Below are 25,043 nucleotides of genomic sequence, written 5' to 3'. Positions count from 1 at the left end.
CTGGCAAAGAAAAAACATCCCGGACATCTAAAGGGAGGTTGTAAAGAGTAATGTAATAGCTGGAAATTTATACATAGAGCTAGAGACAGGACCAGATGAAGGCCAGAAGATATTCTTTAGCTATGGTAAGCAGTTCTTCTAAGAGAAGGACACAACAAATTTCCAAAATCAAACCAGTGTTCTCTTGTCTTTGGATATTGCCATAGCCTCTGTACCATGACCTAACACCGTCTGGGATTAGAGTTCTCTTACTCTAAGGTACACTGGGGCACGCCTTTCTATCATATTTATCTTCCTTTTGTTTTTGTTATTAAGTTTTTATATATGAAAGGTCTAATTTAATGCTGTTATTGTTCTCAAGATAGTTTATTTTGACTGTATTCTTCTCTTGTAATGTATTAATTTCCTTGTTTCCTTTCCTCACTGGGCTATATTTCCCTGTTGGAGCCCTTTGGCTTATAGCATCGTGCTTTTCCAAGGTTACATTGCCGTGTAATACACTACAATATTACCGACCTGTCACCTACGTTAGGTAAGGTAAAATCTACTGTGACTGCTTTGGTTTGAGTATTTGCAGTGTTGTTCAAATTATTATTTAACGATAAAAAATCTAAAAATCATAATATTTTCACAGTCATTGACTTCTAAAAGTAGTTAGGAGACCCATATAATGTAATGGAGAAACTCCAATATGTAGCAAATATAATTTAGTCCCCCAGTGAAAAGTTTTCTCTTGCTCAATATTATTCGTTTTCTTTATCATTTAATCATAAACTATTGTAAATTACTTTGGATTTAGATATCATACAAATTAATGTGTTGTATCTTTTAAAATATAACAATTTTGTATTCATATGTGATACTTTATTAAGTAAAAATTTCTGTTTTGATATTTTACACAAAAAAGTTATAAAATTGAGATAAACTTCGACGTTGAGACGTCCAATATAGCGTAGATGCCATGTTCCTCGTTGCTCTCTCCACAACACTATGATTGTGGGCACACTACTAGAAGTGTAGTAAGTAAAATTCATTATCATTAGTTAACTCCTACACAGGCTGCACAGCTTACATACTTTTACTTCTAATTTCAAGGGCCTGTCTAATATACCGGGCAACATCTATAGCAGGTGTTTGGAAATTCCTTGTTCTTAGAGTAAACGGGAATTGAAATGCTCTGGGACGTGGCCTTGATTTTGGAAAATGCATAATTTAGAAAAACTGAGATTCATACAAAGGAATGGCCCTCATCCATATATTAGAGAAATCGATATGGATAAGGCAATCCTGATAATAAAGAATTGGGAAAACAAAGTTAAAATGCTCAAATTAAAATAAATCATGGGAAAAAATACATAGATGATGTTTGTGACCTATGCAAAGACAAAATAAATAATGAAGAACATTTATTTGCATCCCAAAATGAGTAAAGTTAAAGGAACAGGATACAATATAAGCGTAGATATGTTTCAAAGTCCTAATAGATGTTAGGTAGAATGCATAAGCTGGGCCATGAATCTGGAAGAAGAATTTAAAGTACCATAATTATGGCCAAAACTGACAAAATATATCCCAGCTGATTTCAAGGTACATTAGGATAAGCTTAAAACTAAAGATCTTTACTAAGATTTGCTTACTTTACGGGAAAATATCTCAATTGGATTACTGAATATAAGTTTAGAGGAACCATGACTTTGACCAGGGTATTAGATGTGTAGGTGCAAAGAGCTTTACTCTGCAGAAAGTTCACTGTCATTGGTTACCCCTTACGAAGAGAGTACAACTTGTGTACTTCCATAGCAGCTTTTCTAGGAGAAGAACATTCCATAAAATCAAACCATTGTTCTTTGTCTTGAACAGTACCTTAGCCTCTGTACCATGGTCTTTCACTGTTTTGGGGGTAGAGTTCTCTTGCTTGAGGGTACACTCAGTCACACTATTTTATCTTATTTCTCCTCCTCTAGTTTTTTCTAAAGTTTTAGTTTTTTTCTGGTTTATATATGAAATATTCATTCTCATGCTCTTACTGTTCTTAAACTATTTCATTTTAATTTTCAATTTTTGTGTAGTTTCCTTATTTTCTCTCCTCACTGGGATATTTTCCCTATTGGAGCCCTCGGGCTTATAGCATTCTGCTTTTTTAAATAGGGTTGTAGCTTGGCAAGTAATAATGTTAATGATAATAAGATATTAGGCAATATATCTGTTTTAATGCCAAATTCTTTAATTCTATGCTACTGCTTCAAAATTTTCTGAATTCTGTGCTATTGCATCTAAATTTTCTTAGCTCTCTACAGATAAATAAATGCTCTGTCGTATCATATGCTTCACTGCACAACCCAAAAAGCATATAATTTTTTTCCTATTTCTATAATTTTCTTTCCCATTTGTATAATTTTCTTTCCCATTTCTATCATTTTCTTTCTCATTTCTATCATTTTCTTTCCCATTTCTATCATTTTCTTTCCCATTTCTATCATTTTCTTTCCCATTTCTATCATTTTCTTTCCCATTTCTATCATTTTCTTTCCCATTTCTATCATTTTCTTTCCCATTTCTATCATTTTCTTTCCCATTTCTATCATTTTCTTTCCCATTTCTATCATTTTCTTTCCCATTTCTATCATTTTCTTTCCCATTTCTATCATTTTCTTTCCTATTTCTATAATTTTCTTTTAGTTTTATCATATGTAACTTTGTCTTTATAACTATGACTTCTTCCTAAAAGTGTTAAGCTCACGTATCTCTCTAACATTACCATTCATAAACCTTAACTTCGTCATTTCTAAAGAAAGATAAAAGAATTTTAACAGCCATATGAAGAGGAAAATAAGAAAATAATGTGAAATATCTTATCTAAGGAAGATATATATTAAAAGTAAAGAATAACTGCTCACTCCGCAAAATAAGTTTGCGGCCACTCAAGAAGAAGAAGAACCGCACAAGTGCAAAGCTTCTTTAATAATGTAAACAAAGTCACGTTTTAAATATGAAAATTGAAAAGTGAAAAAGTTACGGTAACTCGGTAAGCGTTATTTAGCGTTATTTTATGGTTAACCTATCGTTTTTATTGATAAAATTACATGCATAATAACGTAGGATATATTGTAAATAGGAATTGTAAGGGATATTATAACCAATGAATTCATTAGACCTAATAATCGCTTCATTTCTGAGGCTAGACTGGCGTGTGAAAGCCTTTGGGAGATAACCTTTACCTCATTACGTAAGATTTTTTAGAGATTTAGACATTTATTATAGACATTTTACGTCATTCCTTAACTGAGATAGCCCATAGATCCTATGCAATAAGTGATATTGGTAGTAGGCTTAACCATGGACCTCTTAAAGGAATTTATTACGAAGGATCTATGCACAAGGAGGGTTGCCTACCTAACCTAACACTCCTGTTAACCTAAACTTCTCTAGTTTAATGTATTCCAACTCCTGATACCTTGAAGTACCTTAAACAGTCCATGGGTAAAGATTTAGGAGCCTTTGTATATCAGCGGCCATTTCCTCCCTCATGCATAGAAAATGGGAGAATTTTCTTCACGTTTTCTAGTCGTAAAGGGGGCTTTACAGGGTCGAATGGTTTGTCGTCAAGTGTTTGGAGTGATGTTTGAACGTGTGAAAGGTGTATTTGGTTGTCGAACACGTTAGTCAAATGGTTCAAAGAAAGCCTGTTCTCGCCTGACTTTTGTGGGCAGGGCTTTATTGTCCACTGGGGTGAATGTAGTTTTTAGGGACAGGGCGATAACTTTCTTAATACTCGCCAAATCGTTTTTCATTATGGGGAAGATGTTCTTTACTATAATCCAATATACCATAATATGATGTTATTTTATAATTTTGAATAATATCATAATTTACCTTTACCACGGCAATATTTTCTAAGTTCAGCACCGTCCGAACGCAAGTCACGGGTAGCTCCTGCTTAGTTTCCAACTTTCCCGATAGATAGAGCCTGTGTCATCCCAGTCGAAGAATCGTTCGTTTTTACAATTTAATACTGTCCCATCAATATACATTTTTACCCCTTCGTTAAGTTTGTAATTAGTTGGGACATGTCATTTATAGTGATATTTGATACTGCTATGATAATTATCATGAATTGTTAGGTTAGGAAAAGGTCGTTACAATGCGTCGTCCGCTGAAGCCACGGCCAACACTCGATCGTAAAATTTCCCTCAAGCATTGTTTCCTGCCTGACTATAATAACACCCGTTGGGCGGCGCTCTGTTCGCCTATCAGCTGGTGGCATGCTTGAACAGCTATTGATGTTCGGACTTATGTTTTTGCTAATCCTAATACTGTAATCTTCATTTTTAACCTCTTGTTAAGATTGTTAGTTCGTTGGGACACGTCCTGAAAATTATGCCGAATACTAATTTGTTATATATACAACCAAAGGTTAGGTTAGTCAACATCTAGTTAAGATGTTTCGGTAGATAAAACCAGTGTCAAACAAACCACCCGGACTAATTCTTTGTTTACGTGCGCTTTTAGGCCTATTTTGCTGGCCGCGTGATTTTAAAATTTTAAATCCCCCCACCCTTGACCCGAGATTGACCTACACACGAGGTCAGCCCTTTCCAACGTTAAACGCCGTAATGAACAGACATGTTCCGTATAGTTTCTCTTTGAGCGATGGTGTTGAGTTTATTACAGTACTCATATAGATCAGCTTGATGCTTTGAAGACAATAAGGTTTTTAGACCTATGGGACTTTACTCGAGTTACCCCGTAATTTTTTTCATTTTTTATTTTGAAAAGCGCTCTTAGAAGATTTTAGGGGTCCCTGTGAAAGTGCAAGAACCCGAGGATTTAGACTTCAGCGACTACGAATAATAAGGTAATCCTGAGTAACTTTTTTATTATTACAATGTGGTTAAGATATAATTTAGAGTGCTACCATAGCTTTTTTTGTGTAGGAGAGAGACTTACGAAGGGGGTTCGGGTTCTTGCCCCCGGCTAGGGGTTGTGACCTGGGAACTACTAGGTTCGGTTAGGTTGGGTTTGTGGGGTTTGTATGATAGTGACATTGTTTGGGGGATCGTTAGCCCCCCGTTAGGTCATTAGGAAGGTAAGGACATGGCTTGTAGGTCAGGTTAAGGGGGGGGAGTTTGGGTTAGCTGTTGTCCATTTTTCTCGCTCGTTTCCGACATTCATGTGCTGAGTGGTCCTAGTATGTAGATTGTTGAGACAAGCATTTACAAATTTAGTTCATTCATTATTTCATTCTGTTAAACTTCCCGTGAAAAACTCGATAGGTGATGATCTTTACTCTACTGTATTTTCTGGCGATCGTAACCCTGTCCTAGTATGTAGTTTGTTTGGACAAGCATTTACAAAACTAGTGAATTTAATATTTCATTCTGCGATAATTCCCTTGAAAAAAAGAGCCGATTTCGGACATTTTTTACTCGATTTTCAGCCGGTCCAAGGCCTGTCCCTATAAACTACAGAGGCTCCGTCGCATCCTTACCTATTTATCCACCGATCCTTCCTGCCGTATCTTTACCTTACCATAAGACTTAGTCGCTGCCTTTTTTTATGTTTCCTAAATGGCTGCACTCCTGAAACAAGATTTTTCAGATGTATTTCCTAGTTTAACCCATCTAAAATATTTGATAAAATGCATATTTCCAATGATTATCATTAAGATATACTATTATTATTATTATTATTATTATTATTATTACTTGTTAAGCTACAACCGTAGTTGGAAAAGCAGGATGCTATAAGCCCAGGGTCTCCAACAGGGAAAATAGCCTGGTGAAGAAAAGAAACAAGGACAAATAAGATATTTTAAGAATATTAATAACATTAAGATAAATATTTCCCATATAAACTATAAAAACTTAAACTTAACGAGAGGAAGAGAAATTAGATAGAATAATGTGCCCGAGTGTATCCTCAAGCAAGAGAATTCTAACAAAGGAAGACCATGGTACAGAGGCTATGGCACTACCCAAGACTAGAGAACAATGGTTTGATTTTGGAGTGTCCTCCTAGAAGAGCTGTCTACCATAGCTAAAGAGTTTCTTCTACCCTTACCAAGAGGAAAGTAGCCACTGAACAATTACACTGCAGTAAAGTACAATAAAGTAAAACTGCCTTGGTGTAACTGTACAATACGGCAGTCGTAGACGCGTGGGTATGATATGTATTGGAATATGGGATCCTTAGGCAAATGGGTGGTTTCCAGGTTGGCTGAAATCCCCAGATAAGTAAGAACTAAGTGACATACAGTAGGTTAGGTCAAGGGGGAACAGAAGTGTTCGATGTTTACTCATGAGAAAATGAGATTGGTTCATATGTATTTTTGGTGTTTTGAAAGTTTCTGGAAAAGTTAACTGGCGGAAATCCAAATTTGTTGATTTATGGTGGGTCGACTACCATAACAAAAAAATTGAAACACCTTTAAAAACACCATATATGAGTATAGCCGTCATTCTACCAACCCTTCTTACTTAACCCTTTTACCCCCGGGGTATTTGGAAATTTCCAACCCTTAACCCCCTGGGGGTTATTTTTTTCCCAGCACATTTTGCAGTATATTTTTTTCAAATTGCTCTAACAGCCTTAATTTTTATCATAGAGAGGTCAGGTTGGTCTCATTCTCTTGGAAAATGCCTGAATTTTCTAAGAAAATTATCAAAAAATATGAAAAACAAATTTTTATAGCATTTTTTTGCAAGGACGTACGGGTACGTCCATGGGGGTAAAGGGATGGCTTTTGTGAAACGTACCAGTACGTCCTTTGGGGGTAAAAGGGTTATGTATATACAGTACTGTATATAGGTATGTTGGTCTGTGGAATGAACACTATTTAATCACTTATTGGTCTTCGCTCTGGTGTTGGTTGCATCTCACAATTTAACATTATCTCCATCTTCCTTGGTTCAGCCAGGCTGTCCATTTTGCCGTTATTTTAATTGTGTAATTAATCACTTAGTTCCTTACTTCTGTGCTTGACTGTGGCTCACTTCGCTTGCAATTTGACACCATCTATATGCTCCTCTATTCTGGCAAGCAGTACATGTTACGCTACTCGTGTTAGCAAATATTTTGGCGTTGTTCGAATGTAAGACTGGGTTTCCATTTCTCACTATCAGACTAAATACAGTACAGTATATCAAACACATTTCTTCCGACGCAAATACAACCCCTCGTTCTTTACATAGGAGTATTACTTTAGCAGAGCAGTAACACTGCTGTAAAAGCTTCTTACAAAGTAACAACAACCACATTGTCAATGTTTTTTTTATTACGAGCTAAGCTACAACCCTATTAAGCCCAAGGGCTCCTACAGGGAAAATAGGCTAGTGAGGCAAGTAAATAAGAAAACAGAATAGTTTGCCTTAGCGTATTCTTAAGGAAGAAAACTGTAAGCCATGACAGTGGAAGACTATGGTACAAAGGCTATGGCTCTACCCAAGACTATAGAACAATTGTTTGATTTTGGAGTGTCCTCTTAGAAGAGCTGCCTTCCATAGCTAAAGTGTGTCTTCTACCCTTAACATTTGAGAAAGTAGCCACTGAACAATTACATTGCATTAGTTAACCTCGTGAGTGAAGAATAATTTTTGGGTATCTTAGTGTTTTCAGGTGTATGAGGAAAGAGGAGAATGTGTAAAGAATAGGCCAGACTATTCGGTGTATGTGTAGGCAAAAGAAAAACTGTAACCAGAGTTGAATCCAATGTGGTACTGTTTTGCCAGTCAAAGGACCCAATAACTCTCTAGCAGTAGTATCTCAACGGGCAGCTGGTGGCTTGCCCGTCAATAGCTGGGAAGCATCTCGCTCCTGCTCATTCATTATGACTCTTTGATTCCAGCAGTAGGTGGAAACAAACTTGTCCCCACTGGCTTGAAACTGGAATCAATTCCAACTTTGCTCTTGGTCTCTGTGCCTTTATGATGATGTACAGTATTGTCTCGGGGTTTATTATTATTATTACTTGTTAAGCTACTACCCTCGTTGGAAAAGCAGGATGCTATAAGCCTAAGGGCTCCAACAAGGGAAAATAGCCCAGTGGAGAATGGAAATAAACTGTAAGAAAAGTAATGAACTATTAAAATATTTTAATAACAGTAACAACATTGAAATAATTGTTTCATATATAAACTGGATATGCTTGAAAAAAAAACAAGAGAAAGGGAAATAAGATAGAATAGTGTGTCGGAGTGTACCCTCACGCAAGAGAACTCTCCCCCAAGACTGTGGAAGACCATGGTACATGGGGCTATGGCACTACCCAAGATATGGTCTTTGAGTCAAGAACTTGATTAATGTTATCATGTTCCTTTAATACTTTAAGCTGGCCAAGGGTGAAGTTAGACTTCTATGAAGTCTTAGGATCAGACTTCTTTCCTTGTGTGTCTATTTGCCAACCCTTCGTGGTTTGCCGAAGGACACATGTGAGTAGGTCGCATCCTAGTGCGTGCTGTTGATTCAACGCTTTTCAGTCTCGCTTGTTGGAAGCCAATTGCTTCGTGTTCTGAATCTGGTGATCAACTTGCTTTTAGCAATTTATTATGGTGATTAAATCAATTTACCAATTTAAGAGGTTTGCTTAACTAGCTACCTCTCAGCAGCCCCAGCACAAACTCAAGGGGAAGCTAGCATTTCACTTGAGAGATATGCTTTATACGGGATCTTCCTGTAAACCCACGAACCCTCCGGGGTTGTTTGGCAGATGCTGTCGCAAGTGCTAGCTGTTGTCCTGATCAGGTAGCTCAAAAAGACCTATTCGTTCTGACACCAAAACGCTATAGCTCCTTGGAGCTCCACAGAGATCTTGGCAACAGCTAGTACTCAGCACTCAAATTATCTGTGCCGATCAGCTAACATGGCTTGAGAGCACAGCATCATAAGCTAGCACTCGGGTCAATCCCCAGGGCTCATGCGTGCCGTTGCACAACTAAGCTTGCTCTACCGGTTGTAAAATGCACGAGCCAGGCTCGCTTACCTGTGGCTGCACTCCCAATGCCCCACATCTCTCGCTTGCCCACAATCAATGAGCCTGCTTCACCTAACAGGGAGGAAGAGCCTGAACCAGATTCACGCTCCTCTGGGATTCGCACCCATGTCGACCTGAAAGATATGCATAAAGCAATTGTTCTCTCAATGCACTCAGCGTAGACTCAAGGTAATTGCAGAGCTTTTCCCGGCGTTCAACAGCGTGCGCTTAAGGCAATCGCTTGCCTCACCTGAAATCTCTTGAGCTGGTGAATGACCTTTCTAGACTCTGAACGTGGATGAGGCAGTTAGAGATTTATAATAAGGGGTTTTTTCCATCTGCTTAGGCACAGACATCTCTCTAAAACCAAGATGGGAATGTCTTCTTATCGAGAGACCTTGGTGCCTGCGATAGATATGTATTGCATGCATCTATTCATACTCTATCTGATATTAACATATTAGGGAAGTGTCCTCTTTGTTTATGGAAACAAATTCCTTCCAGATTCCAAGTTTCTCTTCAAGGCAAGAGAAAGAGTTATCGAAATATATGCCATTTCCGTACTAATCTCTCTCTCTCTCTCTCTCTCTCTCTCTCTCTCTCTCTCTCTCTCTCCCGTAAGATTACACCTAGAATTCTCAGATATGCTTCTAAAGGATTCTTAAGTTTTTTGGGACGACTTTACTCGGGGAGTCTGAATTAAGTAGTTTTTACTTTACTTTAAGGGCTGTTTTTCCAGTCCTATATAGCAGGGGAAGCCTACTCTCTACAGGACCTCCACAGTCATTTTATCATGTTCGCTTTATATAGGACTCCACAGTCATTTTATCATGTTCGTTTGAAAGCTTTCAACATTTCACATTGTATATTGCTGGTTTACTGTTAAATATTCACTATTGGAGCACTCGCAGAATAAGAGTCTTCAGTTTCCTCTTGAAAGCCATAATATCTTTAATCATTCTGATGTCTCGTGGAAGCTTATTGTATAGTCTCGGGGCTGCATATTTAAAGGCTGTAGAACCTACAGTAGACATATATCTAGGTTCCAATAGTTTTTAACCATCTGTAACTATTCTCGTGTCAGCACGATTTGTTGGCTGCACAATATGTAGCAATTCTCTTAGATATTTTGGACGTCTGGTTATTGTACATATTTTAAACTTAATTCTCGCTTTAATTGACAGCCAGTGTAAATCAGTTAGTAGTTAGGGGAATTACAAATTACTTTAGATTTTTAATATTTCTCCTTTTCATAATTGCATGATTACGATCGGGAATTTTACCCTGCCAATAGAAGAACAACCAGAAATTAAGGATGCTTGTGCAAAGCAGTCAACTTCCTAGAGTAAAGAAACGCATGTAGACGTAATTCCTTCTTGGTACAGTGGTAACAAGTTTGCCAAGCATACACATGGCAGCAGACCATGAGTTTTGAATGGTTTATACTTGCATTCAGTTTTTTTAAAGTTTTATGCATAGAGGCTTCATGTACGTGCAGTTAATCATAGATTTGAATTTTATCCACCGCAGTAAAGGAGTCTGTCAGCTGATGACGATCAAAAGAAAGAAACAGGACTGTTTTCTCGTTGAAACAAGTAGTGTAGTCTTTAAAGACCAGTCGGAAAGAGTATCTAATAGGTATTCCTACTGTCTTTTTTCTTCCATTGAGAGGGAGAGAGTTAGCCAAGGATGAAGAAAACAAAAATTGTTTGAGCGCTATTGTGTTTTCCCCACAACAGTCCATGACTAAGATCATCATGGCTATACGGTATTTCTATGTTACTTATCTCGAGCAAATGTTGGATCAACACCGCAATATGAGCAGCTTTGGAACTTATCCTTGCAAATAGACATTGCAAACATTTATGGAATGGAACTTAGCTTTTTTCTACTGATTTATTTAGTAATTGATCGCTGTTCAGTAGGTCTGTTTCTTTAGTTCCTTCTCCCATTAGAGCTATACTAGATGTACTATAGGTTAGGCATGACGTAAATAAATGATTGCACGTCGCAGTTGCTCGAGTAATTGTATATGACCGATCTGGAAGAGCTTGGAGCTCTTCCTAGAATTAAGGGCCCTGATCAAGTCATATAAATGGCCTTCTGACTGGAGGATCTTGGCGTCCTCAGTAGAAACACTGTCAGCTGAGTTGACACTGGAGCAGGATCTGTAAGTGTCGCCAGAGGTATTATTCCCATAATCTTCTTCACTGCTCGACTCCTGTGTCACAGTCGGTATTACTGATGTAGCCGGTCTGTTGTCAACTTTGGCTCGGCATCTCAATTTGGAAATGACCCCCGTCTTAGCAGCATCTGCTGGAACATCTTGCGGCGTGCCTGGTCAGCCAAGAACTGATTTCTGAATGCACATGTAGGGGTGTCTATTAGTTGCCAGAACGGGTGGGGAGGCAGGAGGCGTGATTATTTCCTGGCAGTAACTACTGCTTTTTTTTATAAATCTTGACCGCCAAGTTCGTGCTCCTATCAAAGGACTCAAATTTGTATAGTTAGGAATAATACAACTTACTTTGAAAATTTTTGATATTGGTTTTTAAGTATTTTGTACCCGAGGTTAGAAACGCAACAATGATTAATTAATATTAATTCAATATTGAGAAAAAGACTATGATTGTAGCCATAGTGCATTATTGCTCACAGAATACTAATCTTTGATAAGCATTGGATATTTGCCTCAGAGCAATGCTTAGTATGCATGCAAGATACGTTTAATGATAACTCCTCAACAATATGAGTAGTTCTGATATTAAACTATTTTTCATCTTATTTCAGGTCTCGACGAAGATGAAAGCGTTGCAGGAGATGTATGGCGAAAATTCCCGTCAAAGTTCAAAGGCCATCGCTTTAAAATCAAGATGTAAAAGGAGATGACAAAGGGGCAGATGGTAATCTTACGGATGCCATAGTTACCATAGAAGATAATGCCGTTGAGAAATCAGCTGGATGCACGGCATGTAGTCTCGCCATGGATGTTGTTCAGTCACAACATTGAATGAATGTCAAGATACCACAACATCTCTCTGATAAGGGTAAGAAGTATTTAAATACCAATGAAAACTATAATCATAATTCTTTATGTAAAGGATATACAGTATAGGGAGTTGAGTTTCTCGAAAGTGATCGGTAATAATTGTGTTTTTCGGTATTTTGAAGGTTAGTATAGGTTAGCTAATGTAGGAAATGTTTAAATCACGTCCTGCTTTTACAAACGTGTTAGATCCCGGCCAGCATATCCGTTAAACTGAGGGCCAACTGTATTTAGAATGTTATAGGTGTAGTTGCATTAGTTCATCAAACAGCTAATTTGTGGTTGGATTTGTTCTGTTCATAATGTTCATGCCATTAAGTAATATAAAGCTATGTTAAGTAAAGAATCACCTATTCGAGTATTTATTCTTAAATACGGCTAAGATATCAGTGGCAGTCCTCAGATCATTCACATCAATTTCAGTTGTACATACATACATATACCAAAGGCACTTCCCCCAATTTTGGGGGGTAGCCGACAACAACAAGAAACAAAACAAAAAGGGGACCTCTACTCTCTACGTTCCTCCAGCCTAACCAGGGACTCAGCCGAGTTCAGCTGGTACTGCTAGGGTGCCACAGCCCAACCTCCCACATTTCCACCACAGATGAAGCTTCATACTGCTGAGTCCCCTACTGCTGCTACCTCCGCGGTCATCTAAGGCATTATTATTATTATTATTACTATCACTTGCCCAAGCTATGACCCTCGTTAGAAAAGCAGAATCTACAAGCCTAAGGGCTCCATCAGGGTAAGTAACTGAGTTAGGAAAGGAAAGAAAATAAGTACACTATATACAGTATAATTAATGAATAAAAATATATAAAATATTTTATGATCAGTAACATCATTTAGTTTTATGAGGACATCTTTACTTTATTGTTTTAAATTTAATTTCCTTTTATTCTTTATTTATGACATTATATCAGCATCAATGACCTTAGATATCAGGATGCCAGAAAACTCTCAATTAATTTGTCAATCAATCTTTGAGCTGTCTATGCTCATTAGGTGCTTCAAACAATCTTGTCCTCCCAGGGAACTCAAACCACCGGCGTGAGGTCACTCGTGTTCTCAGGTCTCTCAAGCTAATCCCGTATGAACCCTTGAGACGTGCTTACTTCCTTGCATCTAGCTTTAGCCTTGGGGAGTTTTGTAGGCAAACTGCATATGTCTTTTGATGAGTCACAAGTCACACCAGATAAAAGGTCTTCTTTACCTTTGTCACAGATTTTGTAGCTATGACCCAGAACCCAGGCATTCATGACTTCAAGTTCGAGTCCTTCTTTGTCTCTTCCCTTAAGGGAGCGACCTGGCAAGATCAGGATGACTTGCTTCTCTGTCCTTTGAAAGTACTATAATGCTACATGAAGAGGGCTCAAAACTTCAGACTGAAGCAACGTAGACTTTTTAACACCAGAAGATTAAAGAAGATAACCAAGAACACCATTTCTTTCTGGCTTTATGAAAAAATCACATAATCTCTGTTCATCCTGCAACCAGAAGCAGGATGCTAACCAGCCCAAAATAACAGATGACTTTGAAGCTAAGAAATCTGCAGTCTTTATGAAAAACAAAAAATACCATTTTGGTCTACACCTCCTTAAGCATCAAGGTCAATCAAGAGCTTTAATTTCACATCAAAAAGCTGAACTAGTTAGTTTAGCCTCGGGAAAACAGGAATGAGGAATATCATGTTTCTCAGTACTCTGCTTACTATCAGATGCATCAGCCAAAAGGGATGCCTTTTCCTTTGGACTTTGAGTGAGGGAGCCATCTGGTTTAAGTAAAGGAGGAACTGTTGCATTTACACCAAAGAGTGCACATTTAAGGGTAGCCCACCACTTATATGCCTGGGTTGTACCAGAAAGGGTTTCTTTTATGGTTAAATTGTATTCCTTTTCAGTTGAAGCATAAACTCTGTGAGCAAAAGCTCTAAGCTGAGTATAGTTATTCCAAGTAAAATCTGATCTGTTACCCTTCCAAAGAGGATAGGCCTCCTGCTTCTCCAAAACAGCCATGGGAATGATCTTCCTGATCGGGCAGTTGAATCGGTGTAACTTTAGAGGCTAAAAAATGCAGCAAATGTGTTTATGCCGAACAGGCTAACATGAGTCTTTTCATAACTTATATATAACATACAATATTTATTTTAGCAACGTTACTGATCTTAAGATATTTTATATTCTTTATTAGTTCATTTTCATATAGTTTTTTATGTCGTTATTTCCTTTCCTCACTAGGCTAATTTTCCCTGTTGGAGACCTTGGATTTATAACATCCTACTTTTCAAATTACGGTTGTAGCCTAGCTATTCATAAGGATAATAAACGGATTTTGAGCGAAGCGAAAAATCTATTTTTGGGTAAGATGGCCATGTCGTCCTGATGGAAGTTCCTTAAAGGCAGCTTCCTAGGGTATATTACAACTACGGCAATATTCCCAGAGAATTTACCTTGCCATTTGACCCCTACGAAGTGTTAACTCTATTCGGGGTATAGATTGCTATGTGGCGTGTCAAGAATACGTCCACTGATATTTACGATATCCCTAAGGTCTTTTTTAGGGATACTCGCTCCAGGAGTTAGAATTCTGGGTACCTTAAGGTAAATTCTCTGGGAATATCGCCGTAGTTGTAATATACCCTAGGAAGCTGCCTTTAAGGAACTTCCATCAGGACGACATGGCTTGAGCCCAAAAATACAGTAATAACAACAACTCACATCTCTGTTGTATTATAGTAGTGCTGTACAGTAATAGATTTGGGTAATATCATTTGCCGTTTCATTTCTAACGATGAAGAAGGATCAGTTTCACACCAGCAGTGCTCAAGGAACCAAATGCATACTTAGATTGTAAAAAACTGAACTAGTGTCTGGAGATTTACGCTACCCAAAATTAGGCTGAGGGAAAGTATTTGGTTTGTGGTGAAAGAATTATACATACACATACATATACCAAAGGCACTTCCCCCAATTTTGGGGGGTAGCCGACAACAACAAGAAACAAAACAAAAAGGGGACCTCTACTCTCTACGTTCCTCCAGCCTAACCAGGGACTCGGCCGAGTTCAGCTGGTACTGCTAGGGTGCCACAGCCCAACCTCCCACACTCTTTGTTGCTGTCTCACAGGATACTTTTACAGGAGAGGGGGTTCCCAGCCCCCTCGTCCCGTCCCTTTTAGTCGCCTCTTACGACACGCAGGGATAACGTTGGCGCTATTCTAATTGTTTTATTAGAATTATAAAAAAAAAGTTTTTTAACTCATGACTGAATAAAAAGCAAGTGAACAGTAACAGTTTAGCAGTTTACATATCCCTGTTTATTATTTCAGTCTTTAATTCTGTTTTTCACATTGCTGAGTAATTTATTAACGCATAGTTTTTATAAGCGTTTTGAAATGAGGGGCTATCTGTGTGCGATATTTTTCACTGTCTTCATGCCTTAAACTACTCAAGTATATTATAAAAATTCAAGGAGTACAGTATTATTTAGGAATTCTATGAAATTATATTATTTTTAGCACTTTAAAACAGTTAATAAAAATAGATTTTGAAATCATATTTTCTTTTACAGATGCTGGACCTGGTATACAACGGTGGAATACCCAAAAATCTAGGTAGCAGGTCAAGAAAACGGAGCACTGGGCAACCACCCCTTGATTTATACTGGGCAAGGAGATTCCCACCATCAAGAAATTGGATGTTCTGCCCTGGAAAGAAAACCCACTTGATGGGTGATGTTGCATGTTTCGTATGATCGAAACGATAAAAGAAAACAAGTTAAAAAGAGTCACGTAATACATGAAATACATGAGAGGTCGTAAGGGTTTATATTTCATTCTCTGGATGAGAAACGTTAGGTATTATTTTGAAGGTATTGTAAGAGGAACAGGTGTCAAAGGGAGAGTAAACCTTTTTTTTTTTTAGTTATACCCTGTACAGTACAATACTTGCATATATATCATAGTTATTTCAAAAAGATAATGTATTATCTGCTGAAAAACAGCAAAGAATGCCACTAGGAAAATTACCTACCTAAAAATATTGCTACTGGGAACATTGCCATCTGTATTTCGTTTTTAAAACAAATTTATAGGAGAAATAAAACCAAATAAAAGTACTAGTTATTACACGATAAACATTTTAAAAATTACATCATATAGAGCACAGGAGAAAACAAAGGGAACCTAACTTGTTTACTACAAGATATGCATGTTACTGTATTAAGAAATGGAACTTAAATACAGTACTGTAGTTTTGGACTATGTTTTCTATTCTGGCATTTATATCTTGGTACTTTTTCTTACCGCGACGGGAATCCCCTCGTTCAAAATAAATTCTCTTAACCGTTGCTATAATCAATTTTTTTTAATGAGGTGCATTTGCACCGACTCGCAGCGGTGCCCTTTTAGCTCGGAAAAGTTTCCTGCTATGTGATTGGTTAGAGTTATCTTGTCCAACCAATTAGCGATCAGGAATCTTATCTTGTCCAACCAATTAGCGATTAGGAAACGTTTCCGAGCTAAAAGGGCACCCCTGCGAGTTGGTGCAAATCTGCATCACTAAAAAGAATCAACTATAGGTGTTCCTCATATGTCAATTAGTCTCCAGATATTGTGGTGGGTGTTACATACATACATATACCAAGGCACTTCCCCCAATTTTGGGGGGTAGCCGACATCAACAAAGAAACAAAAACAAAAAGGGGACCTCTACTCTCTACGTTCCTCCCAGCCTAACAAGGGACTCAACCGAGTTAAGCTGGTACTGCTAGGGTGCCACAGCCCAACCTCCCACATTATCCACCACAGATGAAGCTTCATAATGCTGAATCCCCTACTGCTGCTACCTCCGCGGTCATCTAAGGCATCGGTGTTACTTACTGAATTATTAGGCACATTATGAAAGGCCCCCATATTGTTATTTGTCCGTGGTAAAGAACTTACAGATTGGAAACATAGCTGTAGCTCTTTGTCTGTTATTCTACGTTGCTCTCTCAATTCCCGTGTACGTTGTTTTAGAATAAGCGAGAAATTCCTGTGATCTCGCATCATCATCTGAAAGTTCTTCAAAAACCTCAATAACATCTTGGCTTGGCACAAAGGCAAGCAGTAAAATGTCTCATTTTCAAGGAAAATTTTTTGTGGTATTCTTGTTTGAAATGTAGGTGAACCATTTTTCTATAGAGCAATTGTGAAAAATGGAAGAAACTCCCATTAAGGGAAACATCAAGGAAAACAGCCTTATTCCGTTAAAAGAAGTCTTCTCAAAATCAGTCTTTATATTCTCGATTTCTACAATACTCATAAGTTTTATGAATAGAACTTACCTGGCAGTTATATATATATATAGCTATAGTCTCTGACGTCCGGCAGAATTTTTCAAAAACTCGCGGCAACCGCCGTGTGGTGGTTGTGCGGTTAGGTGGTTAACAACCCTTACAGGGTGGTACTTGGAATCATTCCCATTTTCTGTTCCTCAGATCATCTCTGCCGGTTGGACTGACAACATCGTTGGTCCGCCATTGGAGTTTTTCGTTCGCTTTCCATGTGTCGCTGTACCGGACTTATTTTTTGGTGAAGTACATTGACTTGGGGTTTTGGCAATTGATTTTGTATTTATTCTGTTACTACTTGTTTGTTTAATATGACTGATAAACTTCATTTTCGTGTTTGTGTAAATGAGGAATGCAAGGTGAGGTTACCGAAAGTTTCGGTAGACCCTCGCACTGTTTGTTTGGGTTGCAGGGGTTTTGATTGTGCGCTTGATAAAAGGTGCAAGGAATGGGAATGTGAGGTTTTAAGCGAGAAAGAATGGTTAGATATGAAGCGCTATGTGTGCAAGTTAAGAGTTAGATAAAGCCAGGAGGGCTTCGAGATCTAAATCTAAATCTGCTAGTGAAGTTAGTTTAGATATTTCTATTGATCTATTAATTAATTCCTCTGTAGAAGTAAAACATTCTCCTGAGGTAGTAGTTCCTGCCCCTTCTACAGGAACGGTATCGACGGATGACCCTTGGTACGCCAGGATAGCGTCTGAGTTGAAGGCTATTAAAGACCAACTTTCAGCCTTGAAAGGTAAGAGTGAGAGTGTGATTAGTGCTAGTGAAAGTGCAGTGGAGGTGGCGACTGATTGAACCTGTCACTACCCAAGGTCTAGACCTTTACCAAGCTCCCGGGACCAAGGGAGAAGGTACGTCGACAGCCGCAAGGGAGTGAAAGGTACGTATCCTCGGTCAGCCGTCGCCTCAGACAGTCCTGTTGCATCTTCCCAGGCTGCTCTTGACCGCCACGGAAAAGGCGTGTCGGTAGTGATGGGGTCCTCCCCGAGCCCCTCTCCTAGACGCAGATGGCAGTATGAGGCTTCGAGACTGACCAAGAGGAGGTGGAACCTTAGTGACCAGACCCATTCTCGCTCTCCCTTATCAAGTAGCCCTGAACCTTTTCCTTCTGAGGATGACTTGGACGCCATTCCAGTGAAAAGGCCAAAGCCTAGAGATGGAAGTGAAGAGAGACCGTCCAGATACCCTTCTCTTACAACAAGCGCTACTCGGCAGCCATCGCCTTCGGAACCGCAGGATCCAGCAGCAGTCGCGAAGTCTTTTATGACTGTTATGCAGAAGGTACAAGCTTTTAGCCGCCCTTCTTCCCAGTCGGACAGACGTAAGGACGCCTCTTTACCTATTAAGAAATTGGCCTCTAAGAGGGAACGGAGTTCCTCTCTCAGGGAACCGCGGCGAGATTCGTCTAAGGCGCGGTACCGCGCTTCTTCTTCATCGGCACGCCTCCAAAACGCTTGCGATTCTCGACATCAGGACGCTTCCGTCTCTCGCTTGCAACACCAGGACGATTCCAGCCTGCCTCTCCAGGACGCTTCCGCTTCACAACGCCAGGACGAACGCAGCTCTCGGCGCAAGGATGCTTCCAGCTCTTGGCGCCAGGACGCATCCTCCTACCGCCTCGAGGACACTTCTAGCGCTCAGCGCCAGGGCGTTTCCAGCACGCGGTACCGGGACGTACGTGTTTCTTGGTGTGAGGACGCATCCAGCCTTCGCCAACAGGACGCATCCTACGATTTGCTTCTCTTGGATGCAGGTGAACCTTCAGCCCAAAGAGTCACTGAAGTGGAAGTATGACAAGATTTTTATGATGTTTCAGAGGATGAAGATAAACCTGCTAATGCGGCTGGGGATTATAAGGTTCTCTCGCTCCCTCCTTGAGCTTTGTGGGGATGAGTTTCAACCTGCTGCCTCTCGTTCTCCTCAATCGCAGTTTAGCAGGAAGAAGGCCAAAAACCAGTCGGCTTTCATCAAAATGAAGCTGTCCATCTCTGCTAGGAAGGCTCTCGCTAGAGTTGATGACTGGCTGAAGGAGCGGAGGCAAGCGGTAAAGACCACCTTCTCTTTTCCACCTGCTCGACTTGCATCTAAGGCGGGCATGTGGTACGAGACTAGAGAACCTCTGAGCCTGGGAGTGCCTGCCTCCTCCCAGGGGGACTTCTCTGGTATTGTTGACTCTGCTAGGAGGCATGCCCTTAACTCGGCGAAGTAATGCGGTCCATGTCTGAGCTTGACCACTTCGTTAAGGGGATTTTCCAAGCCTTCGAAGTCTTCAGTTTTTTGGACTGGTCTCTAGGTACGCTGGCCAGGAAAACCGAACGACTGGGGGAAACAGAAGACCTTACTAGTATTATGGCATGCATAGACAAGGCTCTTAGGGACGGGTCAAATGAGTTGGCTTCCCTATTTTTGGCTGGAGTTTTGAAGAAGAGGGCCCTGTTATGTTCTTTCGCTTCCAGAGCAGTGATGGGCGCGCAGAAGGCTGAGCTTTACGCCTCTCTCTCGAAGCATCTTTTTCCTGAGTCCCTTGTCAGAAACATTACCCTTTCGCTTGCGCCAAAGGCCACACAAGACCTCCTGTCACGCTCTGCAAGAAAGCCTTTACCAGCGATTCCTTCGTCTCTGAAAAGAGAGGGGAGGAAATTTCAGCAGCCCTTTCGAGGTAGAGCTCCCTCGAGAACAGACTTCAGGGGAAGAAGGCAGGAGACGGTCGGTAGAACGAATAGAGGTTCGTTCAGATCCCGCTCCAAGAAGTGAAGTTCAAGTCCTCCAGACAGCGGTAGGAGCAAGACTGTCACTTTTCTGGCAGGCTTGGAAGAAAAGGGGTGGACACCTGGTCCCTCTCGGTCATCAAGGAAGGATACAAGATTCCCCTTTTGAAGAAGGCTCCTCTTTCAAATACTCCTCTAGCCTTAGTGGCTCAGTACGCAGATGCGGTGAAACAAAAGGCCCTTCTGAATGTGGTCGACCAGATGCTGAACAAAGGAGCGATAGAACCAGTTCTGGATCTCTCCTCCCCAGGCTTCTACAATTGCCTGTTTCTGGTACCCAAGAACTCGGGTGGATGGAGACCCGTCCTGGATGTCAGCTCGCTTAACGTATTCGTCGAAAAGACAAAATTTACAATGGAGACGACTCAGTCTGTGCTGGCAGCAGTACGTCCGGGGGACTGGATGGTGTCTCTCGATTTACAGGGCGCTTATTTTCACGTCCCCATCCATACGACTTCAAAAAAATACCTGAGATTTATGATCCAGGGCAAGTGCTTCCAGTTCAAGGCACTTTGCTTCAGTCTCAGCACTGCTCCTCAAGTCTTCACCAGGGTAATGGCGAATGTGGCAGGCTGGCTGCATTAAGAGGGGATAAGGGTATCCTTTTATCTGGACGACTGGTTGATACGATCACGGTCGAAAGAGAAATGTCTGGAGGACCTACAAGACGTTCATGATGGCTCAGGAACTGGGTCTCGTCATCAACAGAGAGAAATCTCAGACCGAGCCGAATCAGACTATCCTCTATTTGGGGATAGTTCTGAATTCAGTTCTTTTTCGGGCTTCTCCCTCCCGGGAGAGGCAGACCAAGTGCCTCGAGAAGGTCCGAGAATTCTTGAAGAAACAGAAGTGCTCAGCGAGGGAGTGGATGAGTTTGCTGGGAACTATCTCCACATGAACAGTTTGTCTATTTGGGGAGGCTACACCTCAGACCTATTCAACACTTCTTATCAAAGGTGTGGAACAAGAAGACACAAGAAGACTCCTTTTCCTTCCCCATTCCAGCATAAGTCAAGGATCATCTAATGTGGTGACTGGATCCAGCTTTGTTAGGAGAAGGGATCTCCCTGTACAAGAAGAACCCAGACCTAGTGTTGTTCTCAGACGTGTTGGAGTCAGGATGTGGAGCAACACTAGGAAGCAAGGAGGTCTCAGGCTCTTGGGAAAAGAGTCAGATCGGGTGGCACATCAACAGGAAAGAGTTGATGGCCATTCTGTTAGGGCTAAAAGCCTTCAAAGACTCAGTGTCAGGGAAGATAGTGGAGGTCAACTCGGACAACGCCACGGCTCTAGCTTACATCAAGAAGCAAGGGGGGACTCACTCTCTGTCTCTGTTCGAAACAGCAAGGGTGCTCTTTCTATGGTCGAAGGAAAACAAGATAGAACTGTTAACAGGGACAGAGGAATGTAAGAGCAGACATGCTCAGCAGGAAAGGGCAAGTTCTTCCCACAGAATGTACTCTCAACCAGCAGGTCTGTCAGAGTCTCTGGAAGTTATGGGGGAGACTTTTAATAGACCTTATCGCCTTCAACCAAAACAAGAGGATCCCCAACTACTGCTCCCTGGTCCCGGACAAGGAGGCAATAGCGGTAGATGCCTTTTTGATGGATTGGACAGGGATGGACACATATGCGTTTCCCCCGTTCAAGATCATCAATCTGGTTGTCAGGAAATTCGCTCTCCTCGAATCGGGACGAATGATCCTAGTAGCTCCATTCTGGCCAACAAGAGAATGGTTCACGGAAGTGGTGGACATGTTGGTGGACTTCCCAAGAACCCTTCCTGCAAGTCCAAAGCTTCTCAAACAACCCTACTTCGAGAGGTATCATCAAAACCCCCTTGCTCTCAAACTGACTGCCTTCAGACTATTGAGAAGCTTGTCAGAGCGAGAGGATTTTCAGCGCAAGCTGCAAAAGCTATCGGCAGAGCGAGGAGGGTCTCTTCACAAAGGGTCTACCAATCTAAGTGGGAGACATTTAGAGCTTGGTGTAGGTAGCACAAAGTTTCCTCAACCACTACCTCTGTGAGTCAAATTGCGGATTTTTTGTTATCCCTCAGACAGGATGCTAAACTGGCAGTATCCACGATTAAGGGGTATAGAAGTATGCTCTCAGCTGTCTGTAGGCATAGAGGCTTAGATTTGTCTCAAAATAAAGACTTGCAAGACCTCGTGAAGTCTTTTGAGACAACTAAGCAGGTTCAGTTAAGGCTCCCATCTTGGAACCCGGATGTGATTCTGAAGTTTCTTCGCACCAAGAAGTTCGAACACATCTCGCAAGCTTCTCTTAGAGATGCGACGAAGAAAACCCTCTTCCTGATGGCTCTAGCCACAGCTAAAAGGGTCAGCGAGGTTCATGCTATTGAAAAACAAGTGGGCTTCAATCAGAATGGAGTGGTTTGTGCTTTAAGGATTGACTTCCTCGCCAAGAACGAGAATCCATCAAAACCCTGGCCGAGAACTTTTGAGGACCCTAACCTCACTAATCTAGTGGGTCAAGAGCAGGAGAGGCTCCTCTGTCCAGTTAGAGCCCTTAAAGCTTATTTATCTCACACTAAGATGCCCCAGTTCTTGGCTTAATGCCTAAATCTTATATTCAATTCAACTAAGAATGTGAGAGGCGCATCTAACTCCTTATGGTGCTCAGTGAAAGATCCACTAAAACCGCTTTCAAAGAACGCCTTGTCTTTTTTCCTGAGGGAGACTATAAGAGAAGCTCACCTCTTGTGTGAGGAGAACTTCGGTCTTTTGAAAGTAAGGGCTCACGAGGTGAGAGCTATCGCTACTTCGCTGGCATATCGTAAGAATATGTCAGTTAGACAGATTATGGATGCAACGTTCTGGAGAAGCAACTCTGTGTTCGCCTCTCAGAGAGGTAAGAGTGGATTATGAAAGGTGTTACACCTTGGGCCTGTAGGTAGCTACGGCTTCTGTATTAGCCAAAGGAGTTACTACCTTTCCTCAACCTTAACTTTTGTATGCCTGTGGTTGGGGTTCGGTTTTTATGGTTGTCTGAGGTCTGAGACTTGTGGTACAGTACCCTCAGTTTATCTAGATAGTTTATATCTATTCTGCAAGGTTAGGTGGTTAGTTTGAGTAAGGTTGTAGTTTTTAAAAAAAGGGGGCATAGGTAGTGCTGAAGTCTAGTCAAGTTGTTGGTCTCACCCTGTTTGACAGACTCGATTGAGTTCTTTCAGCATGGCAGGTCCACTCCTGGCTGACACTCCCAAGGGAAAGCGATTCAAGAGGCAGGAACCTTTCTCCTACAACTTATTGTTGTTTTCCCAACGATATTAGCTGTCTGTCACCCTCCTCCAAATGTGTGAATCAGCTATATATATATAACTGCCAGGTAAGTTCTATTCATAAAAATTGAGTTTTTATGATAAAACAAAGTTTTATGAATACTTACCTGGCAGTTATATATATATTTTAAGTCCCACCCACCTCCCCTCAGGAGACAGGTCGGGCAAAGATGATCTGAGGAACAGAAAACGGGAATAATTCCAAGTACCACCGTGTAAGGGTTGTTAACCACCTAACCGCACAACCACCACACGGCGGTTGCCGCGAGTTTTTGAAAAATTCTGCTGGACGTCAGAGACTATAGCTATATATATATATATAATTGCCAGGTAAGTATTCATAAAACTTTGTTTTATCATAAAAACTCCATTTCACTGATTTTTCCATAAAGTTTTCTATATGTTAATTCAGTCTTGTTTGGTAAAAGAGCAAAGACATGTGGGATGGTCACTTTATCTCTGCACATGAATGGGTAAAAGTTGATAATGAAATTCTGGAGCAACTTTAGGTGTACCATCAGTTGCCCTGTTCTTAAAACGAATCAAATCTTGAAGGCCAGAAAAGATTGCATATTTTGGTGGTATTTCGTATCCTGTTCCTCCACATAGAACAGAAGGAAAATTTGAAAGGATTAGTCTCCACATCCTCATGTTACTTGGACGGGACATTTGAGAGATGGCTGCTTCATTGAGAGACACTGTAGTGGACGTTGGAGTGTGGTCCACAAAGCACTACATATTGGTGTCACGCAGACTGCCTATTGTCTGAATGCCGACCACATTCCAACGTTCACTACAACATAGTAAATTGAGGTGCCAGAACGCGACTTGCTTGATTAAACTATTCTATATACCAAGTCACTTCCCCAATTTTTGGGAGTAGCTAACCTATGAAAGGGGACTTTTTCTCCTCGTTTATATGTTTCGAAAGTTCAAAGTCATTATTTGATATTTTTGTATGTTGCCTCACCTTGCAGTTTTTCTTTTTGTTGGCTACACATCTAGTGTATGACTGTACTGTCATTATCTGTCCCGTATTTATGATGCATAAACTGTTGCTTATAAACGAGCATGTGTTCATGTTCACTGTTATTGATGAATACCATTATGGGCTGAAGTTAGCAGAATTACTAACATTTTTCAATATTAAACTTACCCGATAATCATGTAGCTGTCAACTCCGTTGCCCGACAGAATTCTATGGAGGGATACGCCAGCTATCACAATACTAGAAGGGGGTGTACTTACCAGCGCCACCTGTGGCCAGGTACTCAAGTACTTCTTGTTGACACCTCCTCAATTATTCCTCTGTCGTGCTTCCGGCAAGACGTTCTGGGATACGCTTATGGTCTTCGAGTTTATTCACGGATATTTGGTGAAGTATTCTCTCAGATTAACGGCTGTCGCTTTACTGGAAACCTTCTTATATTAGCTAGATAGCTTTTATATAGTACTGATATAACGGTTAACGATTTTTGCTTGTTTTTGGATCCCCCTTTGGCTAACTCTTTGGATTACAAGATGTCTGACATTTCGCAAGCCCCCTCCCATAGACGATGTAGGTCTTGCAATAGGCGTATTCCGAAGGCCTCGGTAGATCCTCACACCGCTTGTT

General features: G+C 40.6%; 1 long non-coding RNA gene across 1 annotated transcript; it reads left to right on the top strand.

The window, feature by feature from the left end:
- The first annotated feature begins 2,990 nt into the window (after positions 1–2,990).
- On the top strand, positions 2,991–19,248 carry LOC137620363 (uncharacterized). The gene is made up of 3 exons (XR_011040058.1): positions 2,991–3,025; positions 11,759–12,015; positions 15,590–19,248. It is a non-coding gene; the product is annotated as an uncharacterized lncRNA (long non-coding RNA).
- Positions 19,249–25,043: the final 5,795 nt, after the last annotated feature.

The sequence above is a fragment of the Palaemon carinicauda genome, chromosome 26 (genome assembly GCF_036898095.1).
Source record: "Palaemon carinicauda isolate YSFRI2023 chromosome 26, ASM3689809v2, whole genome shotgun sequence".
In the NCBI taxonomy this organism is placed as follows: domain Eukaryota; kingdom Metazoa; phylum Arthropoda; class Malacostraca; order Decapoda; family Palaemonidae; genus Palaemon; species Palaemon carinicauda.
The sequence above is the reverse complement of the archived record's forward strand: the minus strand, read 5'-3'. Positions and strand labels throughout refer to the sequence as shown.